Source organism: Silene latifolia, chromosome X (assembly GCF_048544455.1).
Source record: "Silene latifolia isolate original U9 population chromosome X, ASM4854445v1, whole genome shotgun sequence".
NCBI classification, from domain to species: domain Eukaryota; kingdom Viridiplantae; phylum Streptophyta; class Magnoliopsida; order Caryophyllales; family Caryophyllaceae; genus Silene; species Silene latifolia.
Genome location: NC_133537.1, coordinates 58,365,376 through 58,371,870, shown reverse-complemented (window position 1 = coordinate 58,371,870; position 6,495 = coordinate 58,365,376). Strand labels below are relative to the sequence as shown.

Below are 6,495 nucleotides of genomic sequence, written 5' to 3'. Positions count from 1 at the left end.
TTTATACTTAGTATGACCTTAGTTTTTAATTGGTATTTCCCGAAATGAATGGGGATATCGATTCGGTTGTAATTAATGTGATCTCGTATCACTTTTATTTTATTTAGTTTTGTTTTTATTTTATATTGTATAATGTAGAAAAGCTATTTAATTTAATTATTTCGGAGTTCCTTGAAGACGGTGCAATTCGAGAAGGTGGTCCGACAAAGATGGTGTTACCTTGGAATGCGTGCCAAATGAAGTTCAAGGGACCAAAGGAGCTGGTTTCCGAATTTGTAAATAGTTTATTTGATTTAATATTTTAGGAAGGCCATACTTGGATTTTATCTTTATGCTTTGCATTTGTTTTATATGTTTGCATGCATAGCCAAATCGCCATAACTACACGTCTACACATGCATATCTTTTTATCGAGTCATCGACCGTGTCAATTAAAATTATCATAGTTCATCGCTTTAGTTCACTTAAAACGTGATAGATAATAAATTGACAAGAACTCTCACTAAATAATAATTGAAAATTGGCCTTACCAAATAGTAGAAACCATGAATCCCAATTTTATAAGGAAGTAGGCTCGGCTCACCGGGGTGCTATACTTGTTACGTTGGGTAAGTGGGTAGTAAAATGTTATTAAATCAAAATTTAGATTGAGCTCAACGGAAGTATTCATGACCGTAGTCGCATGTGTTCCGGGCTAAAGATAAATATTAGAGTAATTTTATCGACCGAGAGTTCTAGAAGTAGAATCGATTAAAGAGTTAATCCACCGAGTTATACTGATAAGGGATGAATCGGCTCACCGTGCCCAAGTTAATATGAATTTGGATCTCGGGATCATTTATAATAGTTGGGTAGAGGTCACTATATAAATGGTTAAAAACTTGTTTAAAATGTTTACAAGTATTATTAAAACAATAGATGTTTATTAATTCCTTCAGTTTTGATTTTGTAGTCATATATTGTTTCTCAATTGCGATGGCAACTCCAAATTCAAACGCAGCCACTAGCTCGAGCACTCTCACCTATGTTTCATGGCTCCGATCCTTCATGGATCATTGTAAATTGGAAAAGAATGGGTCCAACTTTGCCGATTAGGACGCTCAACTTCGCTTGGCCGCGAAGGGTGATGATAAGATTCGTTACCTTACCGAGGTCTCTCCCGACGCACCTACCGCTAGGTCTACTCCCGCCGCTAGGCACGCCTAGGAGACTTACCAAAAGGAGTCGGCCGCGATCAAAAATGTGTTGATCTTCTCTATGGAAGCCGAACTCCAAAGGAGTGCTATAAAGATTAGCACCGCCTATGAGATCTATACGAAGCTTGTGACCATGTTTTCACAAGCTCCGAGGATCATTCAATATGAAGCGGCATCCGCATTCTTTGATCTCAACATTAAGGAGGGCCAAAAAGTTAGCCCTCATGTGCTCACGTTGATGGAGCATGTTGAGACCTTAAAAATGCAAAAGGTAGAGATTCCCGAAGAACTCAGCATTGATCGAATTCGTCATTCTTTAAACAAGGTTAAGGCATATGTTCAATTCAGGGTGAATTTTAATATGCAAAACTTGAAAGTGTCCCTCGATGAATTGCACAAAATGCTTGTGCAAGCGGAGAGGGACATGGGGCTAAATGCTAGCACCACCAAGGATGTGCTCAACATTAATCAAAAGAGCAAGGGGAATTTCAAGAAAGGTGGTCACAAGGGAAAGAAGCAAACTCCCTACAAAAACAAAGGAAAAGCTTGTGAAGCTAGCTCCTCTAAGCCCAAGAAGGGTGCCCCGTCCAGGGACAAATGCCACTATTGTAATGGTGTTGGTCATTGGAAGAGAAATTGTCCTAAGTACCTTGGCGATATCAAAGCTGGAAAAGTTATTCCAGTAGGTAAAATACTATTCCTATCTTTTTGTTTCAATCTCAACTTTGGTATTTTGATACAAGTTGTGATATTTACCCCTTTTTATTATAATTAGGGCATCCAAGCAAGGACAAGGGCAAAGAAAAGCAAGCCTAAAAGATCTTGAGGGAAGCTAGATGTAGCCAACCATGATGCTAGATCGGTGGATGCTTGGCTTTATTTTGTTTTGTCTTTAGTTTTATGTTGAATTTTTAGAACTATTTTGATTTCCTCGTTCGACTTGGAAATTTGTTTGTTTCCTTAAACAATGGTTGTATTTTGGATATTGGTGACTTGGTTTGCAACCCAAGTCACTTACCTTATCGTATCGTTTGTTCTAAAATTAATCATCATTCACTACTTGCTTCGAGAAACATTAAGATTTTATCAACTTAAATTGATCTAATAGACAATTATAATGATTGAATCATTATATGTCCATGAGCTATGAATTTGATTCTCCTCATGCCATTGTGACTAAAGTCACAATTTACTTATGTAAGATCAATTATGAAGTTATGATTGAGTTGTTGAACTCACACAAGGGAACGTTGCTAACCTTATTTGATACCCTATCAAAATTTAAATCACCTAGTCCATTTTATCCTTTCACTATGTCTCGTTTAAATCATCATTAGGCTGACATGTACTACGTTTTTCCTCCTTCTCCATCACTATTAAGTTATTTTGTGGCTCAAAAGCTATCTTTGGAAAAAAAAGGGCATTTTTCCTAAAGATAGAGTAGGAGTGAATTTAGCCACAAACTCTTCGCATAAAGGAGACCAAAAGAAGATGTTCTTGAGGAAACTACGTGAGGAGACCAAAAGAAGATGTTGTTGAGGAAACTACGTGAGGAAACCAAAAGAAGATGTTCTTGAGGGAACTACTTGAGGAGACCGTAAGAAGATGTTCTTGGATTGTAAGATTTTGCTCGATGGAAGGATATAACTAGAGATTTTAAAGTTCGACATTTTACTTAAGAGCCTTATGAAAGTAAAATGATATCTATGCAAGTAATTGGATTTATTTGGGATTGTTGAGACGAATCCAAGGTAAATAGATATTTATGATTAAAGGTTTCATAGAGTGGCATTTAAGTGTCTACGAAAGCTAAGTTAAGTGTTAACTATGCTAAGGATTCAAATCATTGCTATAGCTCATTATGAAAATAAGTAAGTTATTAAGACCAATTTCCAAAATGGGTATTTTGAAAAGGATATGTGAATGACATATATGGTTTTAACTAACACTTAGAAAAGCAATGATTATTTCAATGCTTCGAATAAGTTGTCAAAAACAAAACATGTGGAATTGAGTGGGAGTCAGTGACAGTCATGTTTAGACATGAAGTTTAGTGGGAGAAATCATCCTTCATAAATTCTATAACTTATTACTCATTGGGAATGACGAGCATATATTGTCTTTTATAAAGAAGTATTTAGGTTTTCAATTCTGGATGATATTGGACATTATGTGAATCTATTAAAACATGGGATGTTGGATTGGCACTTAGATAAGTATCTTATGTTGATAATGATCCTTCATCTTAAAGAAATCAATCAGTTAAGTAGGTTATTCATGTCGATGAATATAGAATTACCATGATAGATTCATGGTTATTTACTGAACCTAAGAACTGTTGTCTACAAGAATTCGATGACTAATGTTTCCGCCATTGGTATAATCATGTAATGCCATTATACACATGTCGTAGATAAATCACATGCTTGTAGCATGATAAGTCGATAATAAATTAATCCATGTGAGAGTCATTGGTAAGCCTCAAGGAACCGTCATAAGTTCTCAAAGAGAACTAATGGTCTGTTCTGGAGTTTGGAAGAATACTTAGTTATGTGCTAAGAGGTTACACAAACTCAAGTTTCCGAACTCATTAGGATTTGTGAAAATCCTAGGCCGGTTTTATTGACCTAATATGTAAATGACTAAAAAGAATATTTTATTGTCATCCATTGCAAGATTCTAAGAAATGAACCTAAGTACGTTGTGATTAAGTGGTGTACGTTAAAACTATAAGTACTGTTATCCACCGAAACCCACATAACAAGTTATGTGATAACAGTAAGAGCTTCTTTTAAGCTCAAGAACCTATGTCTAGTATGAAGTCTAGACATGTACTTAGTAAAATTCATGCTATAAGGGATAACATGAAATTGAAGGAAATCGCAATTCACAAGTTTGAACACTTGGACACATGACATGTTCACAAGCTAAACTTTTATTGCATTGAGCAAGTGCATAAGTACACTTATGATTATAAGACATTGAGTAGTAATATCGTATTGACTACTCATGTGTGATAATCACATTTATTGTTTGATTTATCGTTAACTCATCTTAAACTTTGTTACATCCAAATGGGTTGTTGAGATAATTTTGAACCCCATTAAAGTGAACTGGATTAATATAGTATTCGCCCCTAGTTACTTATATGAGGTGACATCACGAATCAACTAGAGTGTGATGCGATTGATGGCAAGTTCAAGTACCATAGAGTCATAAGGGATGACTAGTCGATCACATAGGCAGACTCTGAGGGACACTCTATCGGGCTTATGACCGCTTATAGAGTTCTGGCAATTTTTATAGCATGGTCGTGGTGAGAGCTACTATGGTATTCTTATGAGTCGATTCTTTGACTAATGACTGTTCGCCTTAAATGGCACAATTTCAGCGTGATTTTGATTTATGTCCGACGACCTTGGTAATTGGCGTCTAATGGGCATGTTTTGGGTCATGATGAGCTGTGGCTAATCGAAGGGAAGAGTGAAATAGGAATTGTCCATCCCCGTAAGGGTTATCTTATATCTCAAGGCCACTCGAGGAATAATGAACTGGAAATGCGTGGCCACGCTCGGAAGGTATCTATAGTAGATAATTCCGGTTAGACAGTTATTCTCCAGATCGAGGAAACCACTCAAGATATGATCAAATTCAAGTACGACCTGCAAGACACCTTGCATTGAGTGTGAGATAGTAATAGGACAAGATAACTGGTGACGCACAATTATCCCGGACAAGTGGAAGATTGTTGGAGTATGTGTCCTCGACAATAATGCGATCACATGTTTAAATGTCATATTAAGAATACTAAAGGGAAAGTAACATTTTATTGTCACATGATCCACATTAATCGGTAATGATTGGCTGACTAGAGTTTGACATTACTGTCGTATGACGGTGGTGATCAGTTGATCCACATTAATCTATGATCTTTCATCTACAACCGATAACTTGATTCAATACCCGTCCTTTGAGATCCGACCTTTACTTGTCATTCTACTAAGACTAGTTAGTTAAGTTTATAAATATTGTTTTCATTGGTTAGCTTAGACGACAAAGTTTTAAACCGAATTAAAAATGGCGCCGTTGTCGGGGACGGTGTTCAACTGAATTGTTATTTGTTGTTTTTAATTGTTTCTTTCTTAACCTTGGGGAAGTCAAACTCCTCTAGGTAGTTATAATTGTTTTCTAGTTGTTTAATTTTTGCATGTCTAGGAGATCACAAGGTAGGCTTTTGCCTATTGATCCCGAGATTGAAAGAACGTTGACCAACATTAGAAGAACCATTAGAGGGACTTCAACAAGTTTGGGTATTGGAGAACTTGTGGACATTGGTGTTGTACAATCGGATAGTGTTGAGTTTACCAAACCTTTTACAAGAGAAGTATAGGAGAACCCAATTCAAAACCAATCCCAAAATCAACCCACAATGCCTAAATTTTCATCTCATTCCGTACCAACCAAGGAGAACTTACCAAATGGTACTCCATCACCACCTCACTTAACCGGTAACTTCATTGCCAAATCCGCATTAATACAATTAGTTGAGAGAAGTCAATTTGGAGGGATGCCTAGTGAAGATCCTCATCTACACATGGAAACTTTTTGTGACTATTGTGATGCAATCTCTCAAACGGGGGTGACTCAAGATCAAATTCGATGGGTATTATTTCCTTTTTCCTTGATCGGAGCCGCAAAGCAATGGTTAAAGAGCCAAGACAAGGCTACTCTTGGTATTGATTCATGGAAGAAGTTACCACTTGCCTTCTACAAGAAGTTCTATCCTCCGGAGAAGACTAATATGTTGAGAGCCCAAATCACCGGGTTCAAGCAAAGAGATAAAGAGACTCTATATGAGGCTTGGGAGAGATTTAAAGATACATGTCGCTCTTGTCCTTATCATGGACTAAGCGAATGGTTTCTTGTCCAACAATTTTCGAATATCTTATATGAAGACTCAAGGAATGTGTTCAACATAGGTTCTAATGGAAGATTCACCGAGGTTGATGACAACCAAACTTGGGCTAAGATCGAAGAGATGGCGGTTCACAACTCTCAATATAGTAGGTAAGGAAAAGCAACTAGGGGAGGGAGACATGAAGTTGACTCCGTTACACAATTGAGTGCCCAACTAAGTGCTCATATTGACACCATAAACTTAAAATTTGAGAAAGCCATGGCCAAGCATGATGAAGCTTCTCCATCATCCAAACAACATGTCAATTCTATGGTTGCAATATATTCAATCCCAAATGGAGTGTGTGAGAGTTGTGGAACCTTGGGACATGATCAACAAGAA

At 37.0% G+C, this 6,495-nt stretch overlaps 1 non-coding gene across 1 annotated transcript; it reads right to left on the bottom strand.

Annotated features, from left to right (window-relative positions):
• Window positions 1-5,997: 5,997 nt before the first annotated feature.
• LOC141625612 (small nucleolar RNA R71) lies at window positions 5,998-6,104 on the bottom strand. Its single transcript, XR_012535381.1, has one exon. It is a non-coding gene; the product is annotated as a small nucleolar RNA R71 (small nucleolar RNA).
• Between the last annotated feature and the right edge of the window lie 391 nt (window positions 6,105-6,495).